The sequence below is a fragment of the Pseudonaja textilis genome, chromosome 2 (genome assembly GCF_049901715.1).
Source record: "Pseudonaja textilis isolate UNSWEBS1 chromosome 2, rPseTex1.2, whole genome shotgun sequence".
NCBI classification, from domain to species: domain Eukaryota; kingdom Metazoa; phylum Chordata; class Lepidosauria; order Squamata; family Elapidae; genus Pseudonaja; species Pseudonaja textilis.
Genome location: NC_141991.1, coordinates 21,164,002 through 21,189,338, shown reverse-complemented (window position 1 = coordinate 21,189,338; position 25,337 = coordinate 21,164,002). Strand labels below are relative to the sequence as shown.

Sequence of the window (25,337 nt, the reverse complement as noted above, 5' to 3'; positions counted from 1 at the left end):
ATGCACCGCCAGCAGGTGGGTCTCCCTCATTCTTGTCAATCTGATATAAACTACCATTTTTGCATTCAAATGTTAGGACAACTTTAAAAAAAAAAAAAAAACCAAGCAGGCAAATCGGTCTGGATCTCCAGGACTGTAATTTGGCATGAGATCCCTTGAAGTGGATGGAAGGCCATAACTAGGATGTTTGCTGTTGCTCTTTTTGTTCCAGGAAGAAAAGTTAGTATTTTACTTCAGCAAAAAGAGGATAAGGAGCCATGCTAGTTCAGAGTAAAAATATTCTGTTCTGAATGTTTGTTTTGTTTGTTTGTTTTGAATTATTTTCATAGTGAATAAACTTAATTTACATGGAGGGGGAAGAGAACAGAATCCATGTAAAGGACAATGAGGCATAGCAGACCAGCATCTACTTGTTTTACCCTTCCCTCCTTCCTTCCTCCCTTTCCTTCCTTCTTTGCTTCCACTCTTCCTTCTCATCTCTTTTCCCCTCCCTCCGTCCTTCCCATCCTTCTTTCTTCCTTCTCCATCTCTTCTCCATTCCTTCCTCCCTCCCACTATTCATCCTTTCTCTAGATCTTTCCCTTGCTCCTTCCCTCCTTCCTTCTCTTCTCCCCTCCCCCCTTCTTTCTTTCTTCCTTCTCCATCTCTTCTCCCCTCCTCCCTTCCTCCTGCCATCCACCCTTTCTCCATATTTTCTCTTTTCCTTCCTTCCTCCCTTTTTCCTTCCTTCCTTCCTTCCTTCCTTCCTTCCTTCCTTCCTTCCTTCCTTCCTTCCTTCCTTCCTTCCCAATTGAAGAGGGTAGGCTCTTACAGGACATCCCATTTTCTCAGTGGCAGGAATGCAAGACTGAGCCCAAGCCAAAAAGTTGTCTAGCTTCTTTTTGAAGCCTTCACACAAGAGAAAGCTTCTTTCCTCATGGCTTTGGTTTCACCATGAATTTGCTCTTACCAGTAATCAGGACTGTGCTAGCGCCTAATCAATTTTACTAAAAGGAAGAGATTTGGAGGGTAAGAGCATCTAACATCAAACAAATATACAAGCAGAAAACAATAGCCCAGTTAAGGAACTAGCAAGGAGAAAACTGCACCCTCACCAATAATGGCAGGGCAAGCTACTGCATATAAACAAGGAGCCAACCCATACCCTAGCACTGATGACATTACCTAGTTGGGTAATGAAATGTCTGCAAGAAAACAAACAAGCTCAGAGAGCACCAAGGTCATCGCAAGAGCATCTTTCTCCTTGAGGTCCTGACCCACTAATCACGCGAGACTTCCCTCTCATCTTAAATTTAATCTGCAGCTTTATATCCTCCATGATTGTCTGATTTATCTTTTTAAAGCTGCACGTCATTATATTTTAAATAGCATATATCCAAATTTAGCTATGAGCTGTGCACACAGTATTTTATCTGATCTGGAATTCCCATCCAACTTCTTCATTGATAACCCCAGATTCTAATTTTGGAATAGGAAAAAAAAAAAGCTCTTTTCACATTCTTCTTCACCGATTGCATCATTTTATACAATTTTACCCTGTCCCAATGCTTATCTGTTCCCTTAAGAAATCATCTTTCCTAAGAGAAGAGGTCCTTCAATCTCTTGATTATTCTGGATGTTCTTTTGAGTTGCTTCAACATTGCCATATCCTGTTTGAAAAGGGATGGCCTGCCTTCCTTCCTTCCTTCCTTCCTTCCTCCCTCCCTCCCTCCCTTTCCTTCCTTGCTTCCCCCCTTCCTTCTTAAATGCTACATCCAAGAGAAACCACCACATTAAAGCATTTTTTTTCTTCCATTCAATCATGTCTTCTTGGAGACTGCCTAAACAAGCCTCTGCAGTTTTCTTGGCAAGGTTTTTTTTTCCAGAAATAGCTTTCCATTGCTTCCTTCCTAGGGTTGAGAGAAAGTGACTGGCCCAAGGTCACCCAGGTGGCTTTGTGCCCAGGGCAGGACTAGCTAGAACTCACAGTCTCCTGGTTTCTAGCCTAATGCCTTAACCCTTATACCAAACTGACTCTCATAAAACCTTTAGGACGAGGGTGTCAAACTCAATTTTAATTGAGGGCCACATCAGGGTTGCGTTTGTCCCCGGGACCCGGGTGGGCGTGGCCAGCTTGATGTCACTCGTGCCTGGGACGCCTGTGGTGCCCTGGAACGCTCTGCCAGCAAAAACGGGCTCCCAATCTCTGCTTTCAGCTGCGACAGCCTCCTGCAGCCGAAAACAGAGCTCGGGAGCCTATTTTCGCTGGCTGAGGCACCGGGAGCCAGTCCTTCACTGTTTCCAGGGTGGCCCCAGGGGGCCAGATCTAAGCACCCTCGGCCGCATCCAGCCTAGGGGCCTTGAGTCTGACATCTCTGCTTTGGGAGATTGCAATTTTGGGGATTCTTCCTCTAACGATTTCCAGCAGGGTGTATGTTTTTTTCACTGCAGCTGCACACTGGGTTCATTTTTTTCACCCTCAATCCATCTCCGCACCAACCTTTCTTTCCCGACCAATCAACTCTCAAGAGTTGGTCTGCTTATGTTTTGTTCGGGCCAACATGCATCATTCCCCTATTTAGATTCATGATGAGACTCTTCCTTTCTTCTCGTTTGACCTCTTTGATTGCAGAGCTATGTAAATGGTGACTTTGCTCCACCGTAATCAATCCCGCTGAGCAACATTCGGGAGTTCCTGTTTTCTCCTCTGTCATTCTGTGGCTGGTTTCATCTCCCTGGTATCTGGTCTTTTCACAGCCTATCACCCCTTTATGTTTTATTTTTCCTCCCTTGAGTTGCTGGGGCGGAAACACACTATTAAAACCAAGGCATAAATAAATATTATGTTTGCTCTCCTTGGAATACTCAAGATGCTGAAACGACTGGGTTAAATAAAGGAAGAGGCTTCAGCGTTAGACCTCTTTTGCCATTTGGAATTAAAGGTGGGGGTTTTTTTTCTTCTTCTTAGGTTGGACAATAATCTTCATTTATACATCTGAGACTGCCTCACATTTCCCAGAATCACAGACTGCACTTGCACAATGCCCTAATCCCTAAACCTGTGTTAAACCATGCTCACATATAATTGCTGTGTTGGTTGTGCACATTCTATGCCTGAGCTGGAGAAGTAAATCATTTTAGAACTTAATGGGACGGCTGAATTTACATACCAGAAGCTAAAACATAAGCTACCCAACCCTGTTCTAATCTGTTATGCTAGTCAACCTAGACTTGGAAGACCTAATTTCCAGTTATGGGATGCTGCTGTATGAAGTATTAGGAGTCCCAAATTGTTTTGGGAGGGAGGTTGGGGGGAAGAAAGATAGTTTATATTACAAGTAGTCCTCAATTTCTTACCATAGTTGTTAAGTGAATCACTGCAGTTGTTAAGTTAGTAATACAGTTGTTAAATGACTCTAGCTTCCCCATTGATTTTGCTCGTCAGAAGGTTGCAAAAAATGATCACATAACCCCAGGATACTGCAACCGTCATAAATATGAGTCAGTTGCCAAGTGCCTGAATTTTGATCGCATGACAACAGGGATGATGCTATGATCGAAACTATGAAAAAAGGCCGTAAGTCATTTTTTGTCAGTGCTGTTGTAACTTCAAACTCACTAAATGAACTGTTGTAACTTGAGAACTATCTGTATTAAAAGGGAGTAAACCCCATCCTCATATGACAGTATATTCTGCATATACTATATAAGATACAATACTATATAGTATGCATACAGTAATATACTGTACAGTATCTAAGCAGGGAGCAAACCCCACAATCATTAGCATTGTTGATGTTACCTGCTCGGGTAATCAAACACCTGCAAGCTAATCACCAAGTTCAGAGAGTACCAAGGCCCCCGACAACCCTTGAAATGCCAATACAGGTAGTCCTCAGCTTACAACAGTTCATTTAGTGAACATTCAAAATTACAATGGCACTGAAAAAAGGAACATAAGACCATTTTTCACTCTTATGATCACTGCAGCATCCCCATGGTCACATGGTCAAAATTCAGGTGCTTGGCAACTGGTTCTGTCAAGTGCAGGGGAAACCAGGAGATTCAGGCAAGTTAAGTAAAGATTTATTGCAAACCTGAGTTCTCCACAAGAATCTAAACTACTAATAGTCAAAAGGAAATTAGCTGCAGTTAAGAAAATAATTCAAGGTGGCCAGGACTTTTAGATCTCTTGTGGGAGCACAGGGACTCATGACTGATGGTGCGTTTGACCCTTCCCTCGGGCTCAGCCTGGTCATCTCCTACAGCAAGGGTCTTCAAAAGAGGCAAGTTTAAGACTTGTGGACTTCAACTCCCAGAATTCCTTAGCTAACATGACTGGAGGAGGAATTCTGGGAGTTGAAGTCCACAAGTCTTAAAGCTGTCAGGTTTGAAGACCCCTGCTACAGGTTCATATTGATGATGGTTGCAATGTCCCAGGGTCATGTGGCCCCCCCTTTTGCAACCTTCTGACAAGCCAAGTCAAGGGAGAAGCCAGATTCACTTAGCAACCATATTGCAGTGATTAATCAACAACTGCAGTGATTTGTCTATAAAATGGGATGAGAAAAGTCGTAAAATGGGGCAAAACTTATTTAATGAATTTCTCACTACAGCAACATAATTTTGGGGCTCAATTGGGGTCGTAAGTCGAAGGTTACCTGTATTTTGTTCTATGGGAAGAAGCGAAGCGGCTAAGTCTTGTACGCGCTCTCTTTCAGGGCGCAAATCTAAAGATGGAGCCTCCTTCACAGAATTACTATATTGTGCCGATGAAATGAATACACACTCATGCCCAAGAACAGCATGTTTTCTACCTAATTACCTATAATACGAATCTAGTTTAAAAAGGCACATCTTGAAACTTAGAAACATCTTGGAAGAAAGGAAGAGAGATTTGCTAACCGTACCTCTCAAGGAAAAACAAAGCGCCTCATCGGCAAAAGGCAAAGGAAGTAAAGGCCGAACATGTGAGCCCTTGTTATGGAAAGCAGAGAACTTATTTTCCAGGCTGAAATAACTGGGTATGTTCATAGCAGGCCATGTTAATTTTGTCCACTGCCAGAAGGCCAGCCTAGAGATAGACCTTTCTCCCTGTGGAAACCCATTGGCTGCGCTCGCACAATTTGTTTAACTTGGTGGTTGAGTTCTCACAACACACCACAATACGGTGGAATGGGCCAGATTCAGACAGCATGACGCGCACACACCCCGCCCCACCCCAAAAGCCAGTTCAGCATAGTCTGGAAGCGCAGTTGCTCTTTTATAGGTAGTCATTTACTTACAGCCATAACGGAGCCTGCCCATTAGGGTCATAAGTCATGATGGTTATAAAGCAGGTGATCACATGATGGGATGTGTTTTTGCAACTTTTTTTTTTTTGCAGCAGTTAAGCAAATACCACAGTCATAAAGCAAACTCATTATTCACTCTGGAACATTTTTGTCCAAAACTGGAAATAAATGCTGGTTTTCAACAAAAATGCTGTAAATCCAGGTGACTTGCCAAGTCCCTGAGGTGCAGTCATGTGACCACGGGGGATTTCCCCTCCCACCACTGGAACTTTGGAACCAGTTTGTAAGTACCTGGTTTTTTGGGGGAAAGCGGCATCATAACTTTGAATGGTCGCAAAGTTGAGGACTATCTATACACCAGTTCTTTCTGAGCGTCATCACCTTTTAAGATGTGTGGACTTCAACCCCAGAATTCCTCCATCAGCTGCACTCACCCCAACAACCTAAGGATGCCACCAGAGATTGTCCGTGCTCCATCACTGGAGGCTTTTAAGAAGAGACTGGACGGACACTTGCCTGGAATGGTGTAGGGCAGGGGTGTCAAACTGGATTTCATTGAGGGCCACATCAGGGTTGTGTTTGACCTGGAGGGGCGGGGCAGGTGGGTATGGCCAGGGTAGGGGTGGCCAGATCAACGTCATTCATGCCAGAGGAACCTGTGGTAGCCCGGGCGAGGCTGGGGGAATCCTCCTGCAGCCCTCTGCCAGCAAAAACAGAGCGTGCGGCCCTCCCGAGCTCCGTTTTCACTGGCAGAGAGCTGGAGGAGGCTGTCACAGCCAAAAGTGGAGCCCAGGAGAAGTGTTCATGGCACTCCTGAGCTCCGTTTTCGGTGGCAGAGAGCTGCAGGAGGCCGTCACAGCCAAAAGTGGAGCCCAGGGGAACTGTTCATGGCACTCCCGAGCTCCGTTTTCGGTGGCAGAGAGCTGCAGGAGGCCGTCACAGCCAAAAGTGGAGCCCAGGGGAACTGTTCATGGCACTCCTGAGCTCCATTTTCGGTGGCAGAGAGCTGCAGGAGGCCGTCACAGCCAAAAATGGAGCCCAGGGGAACTGTTCATGGCACTCCCGAGCTCCGTTTTTGGTGGCAGAGAGCTGCAGGAGGCCGTCACAGCCAAAAATGGAGCCCAGGGGAACTGTTCATGGCACTCCCGAGCTCCGTTTTTGGTGGCAGAGGCACTGCGGGCCGTTCCTTTGCTGTTTTCAGGGCAGCCCTGCAGGTTGGATCTAAGCACCCTGTGGGCCTGATATCCAGCCCATGGGCCTTGAGTTTGACACCCTTGGTGTAGGGTCTCTTGCTTGAGGAGGGGGTTTGGATGAAAAGGCCTCCAAGGTCCTTTCCAACTGTGTGTTATTCCGTTAAATCTCAACCCTGCCTCCCTTGGGAGCCGCCGTCCAGAACTGCAAGGGGTTAACGCTAACATTCCTCTTCCTCCTTCTCTTGACCTGCACTGCCGCAGCTTTTGAGTCGAGGCTATTCTTTGTACCCTCTGATAAAGCATGAGAGAGAGCTGAAGGCCTCACACATTCTTCAATTCAGGGCTTGGCAGCTTGCCTGTGAGCTGTCACTCCCTGGCACCCAGGGCAGAAAGAGAGAGAAGTCCAGGGAGCACAAAAGCCAAACTCCCACCAAAGCCAGCTGTGCTTAAATCCAACACCCCCCTACCCCCCCATGCACACACACACACACACACCCCACACACAAGCTCAGGCCCCCTTCTTCCGGCAAGAGAAGGAGGAGAAGAAGGCTTGGGTTCCAACTGCAGAGCTCAGAGAAGGGGTAAACCTCCTCACGTCCACGGATTGAAGAGCAGGAAGCTGGAGGTTGCTTCTAGCAGCCGTCTGCATATTATCCAGAAACTTGCCAAGGCAATTCAGAACAAGCCTCCCTCTAATAGTAGGGTTGCGCCATGTTTATGTAAAAAGTTGAGGAAGGTAGGAGGCAGCGCTCCCAAAGAAGCCGGATCACCATGTAATAGCAGTTCGTTCTCCCACCGTAGCCTTCCAGGTCCTATCCCACCGCAACCATGGGTGGCATGGGCCCCTCTCGCTCCCAGAATGCTTTTCCCATCTGTTCTTCCTTCAGCAGGAAGTTTCCATTCCCCAAGATCTGTGGCAAGGTTTTTTTTTTTAAAAAAAAAGTCTAATTGCCAAGGCAAAAATAAATTTAAAAAACAACAACCTTTAAAGGATAACTCTTCTTTCTGTTTTCTGGTGAAAAGATCACTACCAAAGAAGGACTATGTCTAAAAAAGCAAGCTAACAAAGACAATGGAGCTATTTTTAAATGTTCTAAAAACACCTCCTCACCCCCTACACACATACACACACTCACACACACACACACACACACACACACACCCCAAGCAATTTAGGAAGCATGCAAGAAGGATAACAGGCAAGCCAAGGAGGGAATCGCTGTCCCAAGTCAAAACTGTTATTATTGTATATACAATACTGAGAGCACTCCGTTCTAGGCACAAGAGTGAGTGCTAGGCACAAAACTGCAAGTTAAAAATAAAGCAAGGCGAAATCTGGGAGGGAAGGAGGGAAGAAGGAAGGAAATTAGGGAGGAAAGAGAAAGAAAAGGAAGTCTTTAAAAAGAATACTCATGGGAGCCTCTGAAAGACAAGCACAGATGATACGCAGCAAGGAAACTGGTTTTTGAAACAATCACAAATCTTATTCTATTTTTGCTGGGTGTATCAAGATTGATAATTTGCTGTTTCAAATTCTGTCTCATCCCCCCGCAATACAGATAGTTCTCTACTTATGACTGGTCATTTAACAACCATTTGAAGTTACGATGCACCCCCTTCAAAGCTATTTATGACCCCATTTTGGAATTATGACACACGCTTGCGCACGCGCACGCACACACACACAGAGTCACATGGTCACCTTCCGGGCGCTTGGCAACTGGCTTACTTTTACAACCATTTGCAGCATCCCGTGATCATGTGACAGTGGTTTTTCAAGTTTTTTGTTGAAAGAGCGTTCTTCTGGTTTCTGGCAAAAAAAAATATGGCCCATTGGGTAAAATGGATTTGCTTAGGAACTGCAGGGTTTATTTAATGACCGTGGTATTCCCTTATTAACTGTCACACAAAAATGTCATAGAATTGGATCCAGTCATGTGGTGACCTACAGTCGTAAGATAAGGACAACCTCTACGCCGAACAGGCCTCACTGACAGCCCAACTCACAGTTTACAAATGAATGAGGAAGATGTTTGCAGATAGTTCCTAACTTATGAACACAATTGAGCCCAAAATTTATGTTGCTGAATGAGACATTTGTTAAGTGAGTTTTGCCCCATTTTACGACCTTTCTTACCACAGTTGCTAAGTGAATCAAAGTGGTCGTTAAGTCAGTTACATGTTTGTTAAGTGAATCTCGTTTACCCATTGACTTTGCTTGTCAGAAGGTCACAAAAGATGATCATGTGATTCCCAGGACACTGCAATCGTCATAAATGTGAGTCAGTTGCCAACTATCTGAATTTTGATCATGTGACCATAGGGATGCTGCAACAGTCAAAAGTGTGAAAAACGGTCGTAAGTTTACTGTTGTAAATTGTACTTCTCTCCTTAGAGCCTACCATGCAGTGTAGGGCAATAAAGAACAGGTTGGCAATAAAGTCAAATGCAGGTACAATGAAAGGCATTTTTTTTTAAATTGAAAATACAGTATGCTTATATTCTTTTTTTCATTTTATCCTCAGGTGACAACAGCCAGTCTATCTTGGCAGATCTCCAAGAATTTAATCAAGGTCAGACATGGCTATTTGCATTGAAAATTATCAGGAAATCCCAGAGCTGCAGATTAAAGATTGGAAAGTTGAGGAGGAAAAAAATGGAAGAAGGCAAAACCAACCTTTTCCCTATCATTTTTCAGGAAAAAATACCTGGACATGTTTATGAAGTCACCAAGAGTTGAAATCAACCAGGAGGTTGTTTAATCTACTTCGTACAGAAGAGGTGTTTTTTTTTAGCTGTCATAGAACAATCATCTAGCTATCATATAGATGTCCCCAGGTAGACAACTATGATGGAGAAATAACAGATGCACAGTGAAAATCCCCCCTAACAGGCTTGTATCCCAGCATCTGATGCAAATATGCCAATTATGCATTTGTGACATTATGATACTCGCATTCCCTTGCAAATACCCGTGAATGAACCATGTGTACCACAGCTATCCATAACTCAGGCTGAATTCATCCTTTGTTCTAGATTAGAATTAGTTTAACCACAATTTTGATTAAGCTTCAATGGCTGTTGCTCAGCGTATGTTACCTTAAACCATGACTTGCAAAGCATAATGAATACATGAAGTATTATGTCCAAACTTCAAATCATGGGATTTGCCTTAACTAGGGATGGTTGAAGTAAATCAACTCCACAAAACATGGTTTGGTGTGGTCTTGTTTCAAACAAACTACAATGAACATCAGCTCTCCCAGCCTGGGGCCTCGAAATGTGTTGGGACTACAACAAAGAATTCCCCACGCAGTTGAACAGCAAAAGATTAGAGGAAGGCAACAGCTTGTGGGATTCAGAGAAACCTATATTCTAGTTAATTTAAAACAGAAGGAAAAACCTCTGAACTCTGTCCTCACAGTTAAACCAGAGGAATCAAAAATAGAAGACTCATCGGTAGGATTCGCCTCTTGCTCTGAGTCCTAAACATACTTTTGAAATTATAGTGGCTGGATAGATACCTGAAAGTCACAACCAACTATCCAGCTTTTACTACATGTATATACTACATGAACCCAACTTGCTGCCTTAGCTCAATGACTGGATTCATACATCACCTTAATCCCTCATTGATTTAACCATGGCTTCTTGAAGAAGCTACCATGGGCAGACTTTCCAGTCACGCTAAACCAGTGGTTCTCAACTTTTTCTTCATCATGGACCCTCTTTAAATACCTTTTCTGACCACCGACCATGGACCTCCAAGACTGAATTCAAGATTTAAATCATAACATTTCTTCGAGTTTTCACAGACCCCCTGTGATGACATCATGGCCCCCGCAAAGGTCCGTGGACCACAGGTTGAGAACCATTATGCTGAACCACGCCCTATTTTCGTCATGCACAACAACAAGCTTGCTGAGTCGAAAAGCAATCACACCACGCAATGTTACAGCACAAAGTCAGGCCATATCCTTGGAAGGCCAGGCCACGCAATCTAGAAGGCTCCACCCACCCACCCCCAATCATCTCACTAGCTCCAGAGTAGCATATTTACAGTAGGGTCAGAAATCCACATCCTCCTCATATGGAAAGAGAGATATGAATGCAATAAATTGCAGTATTCCTGCTCATGAACCAACAGATGGCTCAAACATGACCTCATTATTAGCAGCCTATGAAATGACGGATTTCATCCTCAAATGAGGGCCCTTGAGATGTGCTGGGGCTACAGACTTCCAGGAATCCCCACGGAACTGCATTTTGTGCCTAAGTGCTTAGTTCCAGGCTTCCAATTTATGCTTGACTCCTCGAGCTGAATTATTATTCGGTGATATTATTTTTTTATCCATTTAGTCACATCCCACTTTTCCTTCCAAACTGGCACTTCAAAAAGCTCGGATTTGCATACCTTAAGGCTCTTCTCTCATCCAGCTTCTGGCCAAGTTGAAACATGCTTTGCTTAAGCAAAACAACCATCTCAGTGCCCTCAAAACACTCCCTGGAATTATCTATCGTTCATGGCTTCCCTTTGCAGGCCTCGGAGGCACCAATTTCCTACTGGAAGCATCCTTTACAGGGGTTTTAACAACCTCTGCAACTGCTACTCTCCCTGAACATTGGTGCATGTTCTGAAATGACCGGAGCTAAGCTCAAAACATCTCAAGCTGCTGGAATCAGTTATGAACTGATGTTGTGTGGTTGAGCTTTTTCACAAAATACACTGCTTTTGTTATAGGGGGCACAAAAGTGATTATTCATTTATTCATTCATGCATTCAATGCATGCATGCATTCAATAATTGATTGCAGAATAACAGAGTTGGAAGGGACCTTGGAGGTCTTCTAGTCCAACCACTGTTCAGGAAACCCTATACCAGTGGTGGCTAACCTTTTTGGGCTCCTGTGCCAAAAATTGTATGCGCGCTTGCACGCTCACACTTGCATACCAGCACCCAGAAGGCAATGCGCGCCCCCCCACGCCCCTTATGCATGCATGCACAATCACCACCCCATCCCACCCCGCTGCCCCCTTACCTGCACTGCACCTCACAGCTGACTTTCAGCTGGTTTGCGGTCCTTTTCAGCCTCCCAGAGGCTTCAGGAAGGCTTCTGCAGGTTTCTGCAGGCTTCCCAGGCCGAAAACTAGACCCGTTTTGTCCCTTCTGGTATTTCCGGAAAAACAGGAAGTGATGAAACGGGCCTAGTTTTCATTCTGAAAAGCCTGCAGAAGTCTTCCTGAATCCTCTGGGAGGTCAAAAAAGGCCTCAAACCGGCCGAAAATCAGCTGTGAGGTACGAGCATGCGCAGTGAGGTAAGTTTGCCTGCAACTCGTGTGCCGGCACAAATGGCTCTGCATGCCACCTGTGGCACACGTGCCATAGGTTCGCCATCACGGCCCTATACTGTTCCAGATGTCTGCCAGTCTCTTCTTAAAAGTATCCAGTGATGCAGCATCCAAAACTACTGAAGGTAAGGCGTTCCACTGATTAATTGTTCTAGCTGTTAGGAAATTTCTTTTTATAGTTGCAGGAGGACTGTGATACTCATAAGTGTGAGGATTAGTCTTAAGGCATTTTTTCCAGCATTATCGTTAACTTAAAATGTTGATTAACTGAATGGTTGTAAGTCAAGGACTACCTGCATGGGAACCCAGCTAATTTGGTTATGTGACATGACTAAGGTTTATTAAAAAGAATCTACACAATGGTGATTTACTCACTAAACTATGATTAAATAAAGCTTGGTTCAGTATATGTGAACTGACTCCTTTTTTATGGGAAAGAAAAACTGAGTGAAGGATTCTGCCCTGCATAGTGACCACTGCACCTGTAATTTGGCCTAAGGTTGTGCATTTTTAGCAACTCCCTAAGCATTCATGCAAAGGCCCCTCCTTGTCCACTGGCACAGGTCTTTCAAAAGAAAACTGCAAGAACTGAAGCTGGATTCATTCCTAAGATTACAGTGTTATTTCAGATTCAGCAAACATATTTCATTACTTCAGAAGGATAACACAAAAGGTGTTGACTTGTTCCGTCACTTTCTTTTCTAATTCCTATTTCCCCTCAGCCTGTAACTAACTGTCTTAACCAGGACCTCAGATGTGATGAATTTCAAGTCAGCTACTAGAAATTCTGGAAATTGAAATCCTCTATATCCGAAATGCGTAAGATTGGAAGATGAATTTCTGAAATCTTTTATCCATCATTCCAACTGATCTTTCTTTGCAAGGCTTTCTTGGATCACTTTATTACTAATTTTCTCTACACCTGAGAGGAGCAAAGAGCGTCTTGTGGAGTTAATATATCCCCCATCCCATTTCTAACACTATCCAAACTACCTAAACACGAAAGGTAAACCAATGGATACTTATGCATTTAGCTTTGCTGGAAAGGATATATATCTGAAACAAGAGTGACATTTTTCACCCAGCTTGGATGCACCTCATTGTTCCTCTGGACACCCCCAAAATGAAAATGAGTCTGAAAAACTTAACCCTGCCTCCTTTAGTAACATCACTGTAAACCCATTCTCTCCCGTGGTCTTCAGAAGACCAAAAGGAGAAAAAAACCCAATGTGTGGCAAGAAAAAGTTGCCCACTCTGCTCCAGAACGAAGAAAACAGAGAAAGTTGGGAAGCAGTCCAGAATTAGAATAAGGAAGTCTGGAAAGATTTCTGAGTTGGCACATTCTCCTAGGAGATTAACAGTATGCCGGGAGAAAAGGGGGAGGGAGATCTTTGACAAAGCCGCTTCCTAAATGAGGTTTTATAAAACTATAACTGAGGCAGGAGAGGTGGCACAGGAGGACTGGTGAATGTTTAATCTGTTCAGCTAAGCTGCAATCAGGAACGGGAGAGTGGATGTTCTTTGGGCCAAAAGCTCCTAGCAGTACCAATCAAAAGGTACTACTGTCCAGTTGCTCCCACTTTGTTTCTCAAGAAACAAAGGCGGCGGGGGCGGGGGGTTAGACTAAATTTGAACAATAGGGTGGGAGGAGGGAAGCCAAGCAGGAGAATTCCAAATGGAGGACAAGGATCCTTGTCCCATTCTACCTTTCTGCAGATCAGGCTAGGTGAATGCCAGGGAAAATTTTGCCTGGTGCTAGGACTTGCAAATTGCACTGACTGTCATCAAGTTAACCATTGTTCGTTGAATTAAACGCAACTGTCTGAGTTGCATAACAAACAATATCCTAAGGCACAAAGCATCTTCGACCCATTATAAGGGCTGGATTCATACAATACAATAAGGCCTACTAGAAACAGCTATTTAAGCTTAACGGCTATGTTCATATAACATACCGTGTTTCTCCAACAATACGGCCTCCACCAATTGGAAGCCCCACCATGTTTTATTGGCATAAAATCAAATTAAGCCCCTCCCCCCAAATTAAGGCCTATATTAAACATGCAAAATGGGGGGGAATGGGGGGGGGCTTGCCGTTAGGAAGTACTTTGTTGCATGCCCGGATATGGTACTGCCTGCGTTGGTGGGGCACTTCATATCGGGAGACCTTCCGCCACTGTTGCTTTCCCTTCTCCCTTGCGAGCCGTGGGTGTTTCCTGGTTCTGCCCAGCCTGCACGGCTCAGGTGCTGCCCTGGCGGGATGAGCGGAGGGCCCGGCGGGGAGGCGCTCGCTGCCTTGGTGAGAGCTCTGCCGCTGGGAAGGCCTGCCTGTCAGCAGCGCTGGGCGCCCCCGGCGGAGCTCTTTGCGCTCTGCCCAGCACCAGGCAGGGATGGAGGCTGGGCGCTTCTCCCAAGGTGGGCCAATCCTGTGCTGCGGCCCCAGGAGATTCGCCTCCCCACATGGGGTTGGGCTGCTCTCTCAGGCAGGGGAGGCTTTGTTGTAGTAGGGTGTTGTTTTTAAAATAATTCGCTTTACCTTCTAAGGCAAAGGGAAGGCGGCGACAGGAGCGCCTGAAGCCAAGTGTCTCCTCAGGGCTCCGGTTGCAGGGAGGAGCCCTCACTGGCCGCACGTGGCTGCGCCAAATGCTGCGGCGTTGCTCTAACGCTGCGGCAGCAAGGGAGAAGGGAAAGCAACGGTGGCGGAAGGTCTCCCGAACATCCAAGCTGTCGCTGCCCACCCACCCGAGGATGCAAGGTGGGGGGGAATTAAGTCACTAGGTCAAAAAAAAAAAATAAGGCCTGGCCTTATTTTGTGAGAAACACGGTAGTTAGCCAAATTGGGTGAAGGCTTACCATCTGCATTCACTAAACTTGGCTAGAAGTAATTTTGACTAGCTGTTGTATGTATGCAAGCCACCTGTTGGCTTAAGTCATGATTTAATATAATGTTCAACTTGAAGCCCAGAAAATGGTATAGCTAGATTAAGTATATTGTATGAAAGTAGCCCCTGTGTTGCCTGAAGCAGGCAGTGCGAGTGGCAGGAGCCAGAATATTTATATTTATATGCAAAATTTATCTAACCGCTTGAAACTAGCCAAACTATAGATGGCTTACAGGAATTAATTGACTCAGTTTTCTCGTAGACTATAGAAAAAATGAAGAGGCTGTTAGCTCTCAAGTTTTATTGGAAATCAGATGGTTCTCTGAATCCTTGTCTGGCTTGGCAGAGAGCCTGTATCTGCAGGCATCGTTCTGCTCTGCCAAGATTTTGATGCTGCCCACAGGAAACAGAAGCCAAAGTAAAAAAAAAAAAAGAGCATTGGACTTAAGACAATTGATTGATTGATTGGTTGATTGATTATGTGCCATCAGGTTATTACCATGAAATCTGTGAGGTGCCTTTGAGACAGTCACTTGCTGGGTTAAAAGTCTGCACTAACGCACAATCATTTGTTTGTTTTGTCTGGCAAGTAATAGGAATCCACTACCACAATTTATGCACAACAGTTTGCAACTTAGCATGCAGGCCCAGCCAACTGTAGGAACGTCAATAAACTTTGGTTAAGAAAACCAGGTCTACTACATGAAACAGCTAAAGTCAAGGCACCACTGTGGCCTAGCCAAGAAACCATAGATTAGCATGATATAGGAAGTTGGTATAGTGATTAAGACATCAGGCTAGAAGCAAGACTGTGAGTTCTAATTCCGCTTTAAGCTCTCTCTCCCTCTCTCTCTCTCTCCCTGCTGTCAGCTGTCAGGATTCCAGCAGTTGCCCCCATTTAAATCATGAGTCTCGAGCCAAACTTCCAAAACTTAAAAAGGATTTATTGGGAGTTAAACTGTCTGGCACTGCCTGGGTGTAGCCGACTCTGAGACACATCATTCATTGTCACCCTTGACCCTGGTTTTCCCCCGTCCCCTGGGTGTATCGGAATCCTGACACTTGTTCATGTAGGTACCAGGAATCAAGACTGACTTGGAAAAAAAAAGTTAGATCCTGTGCTTGTAATTGGGTAGATATAGGAAAGGCTTTTCCTCTTAACCAGAGGCATATGCTACCGCTTTAGCCTCTGCTGCATTAATTAAACCAAATTTCTGCACCACCTCTTTGACCCTAGTAAATCAAAGAGTCCATAGTCAGCAATTGACTTGCCAGATGTCCTGCACTTATAGGAATGCACTTCACCAGAATGTCCCATGGTCGTGTCCCATTATTTTTGGACTTTTGACCTAGCAGTGTTGTCAGTCTGACTGGAAATGCAATAAGTGGCTTGAGACACAGATGCCTAGATAGAATACCTTCAACAGATGACAAAAATAAGGTAGCCTTTAAAAACAGGGTCGAACAAAGCCCTTGCTGCAGAGACCATCCTGTGCTGAAAAAAAGAGAGCCCCTCCCTATTTCTAAAACCTTCAAAGAATTAAAACCTTTTCTCTCCAACACATGGGGTGACATCTGCTGGCAAAGTGTCACACCACACTGTGTTACATTTGTTGCTCCACAGGCAACCCAAGGTGATGACAGTGGCTGCCCTTCACAACTATCACACAGCCTGGTTCTGCTCAAGCGTGTATCTGACACTGCTATGGGGGAAAGCCCAACAATCCACATACCGTGCCTGCTTCCCAAAAAGGAGTTCCATTTTCCAGATCTGCCGGAGCAAAATCATTTACCCAAAGTGATACCCAATTATAAGTAGACATTTCTATTGCTAGAGTCAAGAGGTGTTTTTTATTTTTAAGTCTGCATTTCTCCAGCATAAGGATTTACTGACGGCCTGGCCTTTAATTGGCAATTCCGTGGGAGTGTGTTTTCTGGTTCTGGCCAGTGTTACACCCCAGCTAAACATGTTTTACCATGGCATGAAAAGATAGGTGCCCCTTCCTCGCCTTTTATATTCTCATTCACCTTCTCAATTCCTTAAAAAAAAATAATATTGAAAATATTTTTTTTCCAAGTGGAAAGGAATGCTTTAATTTCTGGTGCTTGTCAGACTGCTGATTTTGGACTGCCAAGATTAACACAGCTCTCCTACATTATGTAATGTAGCATGTTTTAAATAATAACTTTCATCCCAGTTCATTACACTACCTTAGCTGTGGCCCAAGTAGATTCAGAAAAAAAAAATGAAGAGGGGAAATCTAGTTTTATTATACCTTTGGCAACTTCTAACTGCAGCAAGGAGAAGATGCAAACCATCCTTCTCTTAGGCTGCACCACGCCCCTACCTGTCAATACATTTTAAAATCTCTAAATTGTAAACTGCAAAGGATGCGGTGGGAGATGTCTAATCAGAAAGTTCAAGTTCTCTACAAATTTAATTCTCCTGAAGCTGTAAATTGATGCAGAAAAGTTCTCACCAGCACTATGGATGTGCCTGCAGACCAGATTTATGCGTTGTTTAACAAATTTTATGAGGTATCCAAACAATAATTTCAATCCCTAAAGTTGTGCCACCATATCTTATTTTTTTCTCTCCGCAAAAAGTAAAAAATAAATAAAATAAGGAAAAACACTGAATATCTGCACAGTATGTTTTGACTGGCAAATCTGACATGCTCCATCTACAGAGCCGCCTGTTAAAAAGTGTAACAATGCAATCTTCTTTTAAATGAACAACTAACACACACACACACACAGATAGAGACATGATTTTGGATGGATTAGAGCACAGTAACTTTCAAGAGAGAGGGGGGAGACAGACAGACAGACAGACAGACAAACAGAATCCACAATCTCTCTCCCAGATTATGAAGTGCATACAAGAAGGGTAAGTGGCCAATTATGCTACATAAATTCATTATAAAGTCTCGTCCCATATGGTGATTTGTTCATTTAACATTTTCCCACCAGTTCTCCAACTTTGGAATACTCTCAGTCCACCGCAGATGGAGATAGCAACCCAAAATGAAAAGATGGGGAGACCAAAAATTGATTTTCCCGCTGCCTTTTTTATGGAACCTCTGAGAGTCTCCTTGCCAAGGCAGGAACCCCAGCCTTCACCCAGGTTTTCTCAGTCATAAAGAAAGATCATGTTTAATATACCCAGAAGGACGTTAAAAACACCGCGAGAGGGGAGCTACCCCGCACAGATTCTTGCTCCCAACTCCACCACTCCTGCCTTCTCTCTTCCTTGGAGGTGCCTCCAAATTCAGAAGGGAGAACCAAAAAGCCCACAGATCCCCCCCCCCCCACACACACCCTGCTTTGTACAGCAGGTTCGGGGAAAGGATCCCAAACCCCCAAAGCCCAGAGCTCCAATTTGCCACCTTCTTGGAAAAAGCCATCTCAGGTTTCCACCAAGAAGAAGCGAAATGCTCCCTGGGGGACAGGCGGGCAAGTACCTCCACCGAACAAAGAAGGCTGGGGGGTGGGACCGAGTCCAGCCCTCGGAGGGGAAGGGTCTCTGCTGCTTCAGGGTGGCTCTCCTCGCCCCTTCCTCCTCCTCTTCCCCAGGGAGGGGAGAAGGCAAAAGCAAAAGATTTCCAACCTCGAAGCTGGTTAGCTGGGCGTGAGTGGGTGGGTGGGTGGGTGAGTGAGGAGGGCTAACCCCTTTCTCTTGGCAGGGCTGAAAAGGAACAGAGATGGGAGCGAGGGGAGGGAGGAGAGGCAAGCGGGCAGAGGCTTCGCAAGCAAGCGGGAATAAAGGGGTCATTCTCGACGAGCCGGAGGCACCTCCGGTTAAACACACCTCTCCGAGAGGCAGCGGATACCCCACGCACACACGCACCCCAACTCGGTCTGCCCGGGGCGACGCGGCCATCGGCAAAGCAGCGCGGGGTTCAGGGCGACGCTTCCTCCCCCCCCACAATAAGTTCTGGGGAGCCGGGCCCAAAGCCGCTGCCTCTACCAGAGCCAAGAAAACTCCCATTCAAACCAGCGCCGCCTCGCTCTCAGGAAGGGGAGGAAGAGAGAGAGAAAGCGAGAGAGAGAGAGAGAATGAATGGGAGAAAAGAAAAACTTGGGGGGACGAGGAAAGGAGATCGTGAGGAAACAGGGGGGGGGGTCTCTATATCCTCCTCCCAGGCGGGTCACACAATGTTGAAATCTTCTGGTTGCTTTCTTTCTTTCCTTCCTTTCTTTCCTTCTTTCTTTCTTTCCTTTCTTTCTTTCTTTCTTTCCTTCCTTTCCTTCCTTTTTCTTTCTTTCTTTCTTTCTTTCCTTCTTTTCTTTCTTTCCTTCCTTTCTTTCCTTCCTTCCTTCCTTCCTTTCCTTTCTTTCTTTCCTTCCTTTCTTTCCTTCTTTCTTTCTTTCCTTTCTTTCTATCCTTCCTTTCTTTCTTTCTTTCTTTCTTTTCCTTTCCTTTCTTTCTTCCTTTTCTTTCTTCCTTCCTTTCTTTCTTTCTTCCTCTCTCTCTCTCTCTCCTCCCGTTCGCCTTATTTTCTTCCACCCGCCGAAGTCTCCCGGGCAGGCAGAAGGAGCGTGAAACAAAAGAGAGAGACCCAAGAAACAGGGGGGAAGGAGAAGTAAAGGAGCAAACTCACCCCAAATGCCATCTCCGAACAACTTGCCCTGGGGGCGGGGTGGGAACCCAGGCGTCTCACTCCAGGACAATCGGGGATGGGGAGGTGGGGTCGAGCGAGCGGCGATCTCCGAGCCTCCGCCGATGCACCAGCCGCGGCCGCCGGGAAGGACCCCCGTCACCTTTCTCTCCGCCGCGGGGAATTCCAACGCGCGGTGTAAACAAGCCGCCCGCCCCCCTCCCCACCCCTTTCCCTTCCAACTCCCCGCAAGTCCACCTCCTCCCCGCGTCTGCTCCGGAGAGAGAGGCTTGCGCGGAGAGAGGCACCGATCCAAGCGCGCCGCCAGCTCCGTGCGTGCGCCCCAGTCCGTCAGTCCTCTGGGGTTTCCTGGGAGGCGAGCGACGCTGCCGGGCGCTTGGAAAGTACTTCGGCGACCGGCCCGCCGTTAAAAGCAAACAACAAGGCGAGGCGCGAGAGCCCCTGCTGCGAGTGAGCGGCTACTGCAAAAGCCACACACAGAGAGAGAGAGAGAGCGAGAGAGCGGGGCGACGCCGGCTGACAAAAGCCAAGCCCGGCCTCGCCGCTTCTTCCCGGCGGCGCCCCTCCTCCGCAGAGGCATCCGGGGTGAGGAGCGCCGGCCGGAGAACCCTGCGGGAAGCGCGGGCAAGCCGCCTCCAGCCTGAATCGCGCGGGCCCTGCAGGGAAATTCGCAGCGCGCCAAGCTGTCCGCCCGTCCTCTCTCTCGCCCGCCCGCCCGCCCGCCAGCAGTAGCAACAGCCCGCGGCTCCGGGCTTGTTTACAGGTAAAAGAAGAGGGTGCCGCCCCCGAACCCGAACCGCCCTCAGAACCAGCCGGGAGAAGTCGGCTTTCTCTCACTGCAAAGCTGGCAGGCCGGAGTCCGGGAGCCGCAACTCTGCAACACGAGGCAGGATTTTTTCCTTCTTCCCGCCTCAAGAAATGCAGGGCTTCTTGCCGCGTGCTCCGTGGATGAAGAAGCTCCAGAATAAGCACCGTTTGTCCCAGGGATTTAAAAAAAAAAAGTTTTAAAAAAGGTGCGTGTGGAGGGGAGTTCCTTGCCCTGGTACTCCCGAGTCCTGGGTTCAAAAGAAGCTGCAGGTTTACACATAGCTGATTCCACACTCATAACTATGAGTCTGTGTTCGTAACTATGTTTTTACTTAGACCTATTTTTTTTACTTATTATGTTTACTATTATGTTTTTACTCATACCTTTTATCTTGTAAGCAACTGACAAACCAAATAAAATAAAGTAAAATAAATAAAATAAACACTCTCCAAAGTTACTATGATAAAAGTGAGACAGATACATAGGCCATACACAAATGGGGCTTTTAGCTCAGGGAGAAAAGGCCGGGTATAAATGAAACTAATAAAGAATGCTTGCTGCTTCTGTTTTTTTTAAATGACATTTTAGAAGGTCTTCTGGAAGCCCCAAGGGGGTAGAGGATTCAGCAGGCTGGATGACAAAGAGAAGCTCTCCAGCCCATGGTCACTAAGTGAAACCGTTGTAAGTCACAGACTACCAGTACGATTACAAACTTATTTCTTATTCTTTGATTATAAAAAATCTCATTTTTTTTCTATTACCCATTTTTTCTAATTATCAAACCACAAGCTATGCATTTTTTTCTCTTTCATGCAAAAAGTCTATAGGAGGCTCCCAGTCAACCATAAATGTAGCTACAGGTACTCCTCAACTTACAACTAAAATTAGGACCAGGATTTTTTTTGCTAAGCAAGGTGGTTGTTCATTGAATGGTACCAAATTTTATGGCCATTTTTGCCACAGTTGAATCCAGTTTCCCTCATTGACTTTGCTTGTCAAAAGCCATCTGGGAAAATCACAAATGATCAGAATCAATATAAAGTTGGAAGGGACATTGGAGGTCTTCTAGACCAGCCTCCTGCTGAAGCAGGAGATCCTGTACCATTTCAGACAAGTCAGACCACTCTCTTCTTAAAAACCTCCAGTGATGATCAAATGATCCTGGATGCTTCAGCCATCATAAATACACATCAGTTGCCAACTGCCCAAATTCTGAACTGCAATAGTTGTAAGTGTAAGGATTGGTCATAAGTGACTTTTTCAGTGCCTTTGTAACTTTGAATGGTTACCAGTCGAGGATTATCTATACCATCTTTTCTCTAATTAAAGAAATTAATTAAGCCGATCTCTGCAAGTTCCATCATCTTCAACCTTTCCTCCATCACAGGTAGTTTTGGACCTTTCAGGCTAATTTTCTAGAGTGGGCCTGTGTAGGGTTTCCCTTTTCAGGTCCATAGGATGTGAACTAAGTGCAGGCCTTCCCAGGTCTCTCACTTTTTGTAATACAGATAGCCCAAATCTTGTTGGCATTTCACAAACTAATTAAAACCTTGTTCAACCATAGTGTTGCCCTTTAGTTGTTCTTGGCACTTTCAACTTTTATTTTTATATTGTCTATCTAACCTTCTTGTTAAGCTGCCCAGAGCCTAATAGAATTGGAAAAGAAATAAAGATTTTAATGGCATTACAAATGAAAATGTCTGCAAATATACATGTCCCAGGATAATGCTGCAGGATCCAATCTGGGTCAATTTCTGGGATTAGAAGTCTTCTTTAAAGTATTTTTTTAATGACATTGCTCTGGTTGCCTTCTACAGTTGTTTGAATATTAACATCCACCCAGAGTTTATAAATGTGAAGAGCAGCTCTGAGCTAAAACTAAACCAGACATGATAGGCTGATTGCATTGTTTCTGAGCCCCTTTCATGGCATAAACAGGCAAATGTGCTACAATCAAAGCCTCCATGGCTGTATCAGTTATGAGAAGCAGACTTGTTATGCTGAAAGCTGGAGCTGTGTACAATACAAGAGACACCTTCCCTCAGTAAGTGTTCAAGCATGCATTTACACTCCTGCTATACCCATTAAGTAGCTTAATGTTTAAAATAACAATGTCTTATCTCTAAGCCTTAGTTCTTAACTAAAATATAATTCTGAAATGTTTGGCTTCAAAAATACTTGACTCATGAGGTAACTCCTATTTCTGCACTTTTCTCCTGTCAGTCTGATCTTTCTTCACTTTTGGATCAGAGGCTCGGGCCTGATTCATAAAGCATTCTAAGTCATAATTTTGCTAATAACGGCTAAATAAATAAGCAATAACAAGCTTGATTTGTGCAACGATTAAGCCACAAACAACTAAACCGACATTTTGGTTTGGTGAAACATGTGAAGTCAGTCTGTAGAATATATTTTTTCCCCCTGTATACATATTTCTCTTTTAAAGATGCTTCAAACATGCTTCCAATATTTGGAATTTTTTATGTGAGGGTAATGTGGGATGTTGCCAGTGTAAAATTTAATAAGGGCAAGGGATGAGAAAAGTGCCAGTATTATAGTGGGAGGGAAGTTAAAGTGTTGGATTTTGGTGCTTGGAGAACATACAATATACCAACTGAATTATGCTGATATAACCAGAAGTAGAGAATCCTTTTAGCCAGTGACAGCCATAGGCCGATCAGCTATAGATTGTCCTCAACTTACAACCACAATCAAGTGCAAAATTTATGTTATTAAGTGATAAATCTGTTATGTGAGTTTTACCCTATTTTACGACTTTTCTTGCCACATTCATTAAGTGAATCACTGCAGTAGTAACATTAATAACATGGCTGTTAGGTGAATCTGGTTTGCCCATTGACTTTGCTTTTCAGAAGGTTACAAAAGGCAATCACATGACTTCTGGACACTGCAACTGTCATAAATGTGAGTCAATGTATATCACGGGGATGCTACAATGGTTGTAAGTGTGAAAAATGGTCATAAGTCACTTTTTTCACTGATGTAATTTTGACGGTCACTGTTGTAAGCTGAGGACTATCTGTACTTCCTCATATAAGATGAAAGGTATGTATTTGTGTCCAACTGGTAAGTGTAGGAGGATCCTCACAGTAAGAGCAGACATATCACAAATAATTAACATGACTCGGTATTACTGGAGACATTGAAGCATCTGCCACAATGCTAAACTTTTCAAAATAATTCTTTTTACAAAATCTGATAACAGTGTCATCTTGATATTTAGACCATGTTTTGATTGTGAATCAAGATAGCAGTCAGTTTACAAAAAAAAAAAGCAAAAGTCCACCTTTGTTTTCGGTTCAGATCATCTGGTTAATGAGTTTGGTGACAGGCAGGCAGGTGGACAAAAGTTCGTGGCCATCATTATTTGTTAAATATTCATCAAAATAGGTATCCAGACCTGGAACCTTTGAGACAAGTTGTACTATAGCTTTCATCACCTCATTATGGGAGTTGTAATTACTTAACTAATGAATAACACCTTTCTTTTACCGATTAACTCACTGAACTTTATTTTTGTTGGTTCAGCTCAAAGCCAGCCCTCAGTTAGACAAAGCATGCAATTTCAAAACGCAGTGGAAGATGTGCCACTATTTTTAATGCAAACCATTCATAGAACAGTGTTATTGAAGGAGATTGAAGAAAAGGAACAACTATTCTCTTCCTGTGTCATTTTTAATAGCAGCCAAAGTAGAGGGTCAAAAGAGGCAAAACGACAGTCACGGCATAGTGGTCAAAGCCCCACCCCTTTTCCCATGTGACGCATGCACTGAACAAAGGGGCAAGGCTTTGATTGCCATGTCGTAACCGCCATTTTGTCTCTTGGGATTCCCTCCTTGCTGGCACCGTTGGTCATTTTGTACTGAAAATGGCTTTTCCCTGTGGCTCTATTTTTTTTCCTTGGAGACCTCTGGACAAGTTCTCAGTGCAGGTCTCCTCCTTGGGATGTGATAGGCCCCTGCCACTTTCTGATTCCCAGGGCAGGATACAAAATGTCTGCCATATTCAATACGGCTGAATTTGGTGAGACCAGCATCCTTAACAGAATCTGAAAGGGGAAACACCACTTCCTTCAAGGGTAAAGGAACCACTCTCTATCAAAACAGCAAGCAACTTCACATAGATCCAGCCAGAGATAAGTCCTTGAGTGGCTTTCATATGCTAAGAGTGACCAGGATCTAACAAATATGTGTCCTGGTTAACAGTTCCAAACTTCCTGTCCACATCCTCGGAAATTATAGAATGAAACTCCACTCAGCATAGTTATGTCTCCACTACCTTGACCAGCTCATCCAGTCAGAGTCCAAATATGAGCAAACCTGTTTTTTCTTCTAGATGCCTACAGTGTTCTTCATGAGTCCACAAGAGGGTTCTGAGGCTTATCACCTGAAAAAGGGTCTCTTACATTTTATCACCATGATGTAACCCCAAATGTCTACTTTTACATGTGCTCGGTCAGATTTGCTCTTCATCTTCCTCCAACAACATTCTACGCATGCCTTCTGATGTTTCATCTCTTAGAAGTCATCAGAAAACTAATGAACCTCCCAGAGATCAGTGTTCAGTAAAAAGCCACATTGAAACTCTCGTCACCTGTCCATTCCAGGTAGAAACTAAGGCCTCAGATGAAGAACCGGACCTGATCATATAATTATAGGGCTAGAAGGGACCTTGGAGGTCTTCAAGTTCAACCCTCTGCCCAAGGCAGAAGTCCTTATACCACCCAGAACGAATGTTTATCCAATCTTTTTTGAAAACCTGATGGAACATTCACAGTTCCAGAAGGCAAGCTATCCCATTTATTAACTGTTCTTATTGTCAGGAAATTCCTCCTTGTTCCCAGGATGAATCTTACTCTTATCCTCAGGAAAAACCCCAAGAGCCCTATAAAAATCCTCTGGGTCCATTAGGTACCCAGAATGGGCCAATCTACTAGGTTCTGACTCTGCGAGGAGAAGCAGCACCAGTAACTCAAGAAGTGATCAGGGCAAAACCTGAGCATGAGAGCAGTCTGATGATAATGTCCTACACCTTCAGATAACATCACAATTGCCCCGAGCAAACAAAAACAAACAGATCTAATGTGTGACCTCCAGCATGTGTCAGGCCTTCAATAATTGGGCATAGTTGATGGTTGCTGTGATCTTTTGACCTTCCCTGGACTCAACATCACCCGGGGCAAGTTAAAA

At 44.7% G+C, this 25,337-nt stretch overlaps 1 protein-coding gene across 2 annotated transcripts in view; it reads right to left on the bottom strand.

Moving 5' to 3' along the window:
- PLXNB1 (plexin B1) overlaps positions 1-19,891 on the bottom strand; it is a 170,247-nt gene extending 150,356 nt beyond the window's left edge. The window contains exon 1 of one of the 2 annotated variants that reach the window (XM_087923446.1): positions 19,302-19,891. The gene's annotated coding sequence lies outside the window, so the exon portion shown is untranslated. The remainder of the gene's footprint in view (positions 1-19,301) is intronic. The other variant, XM_087923447.1, reaches the window with a different exon arrangement.
- Between the last annotated feature and the right edge of the window lie 5,446 nt (positions 19,892-25,337).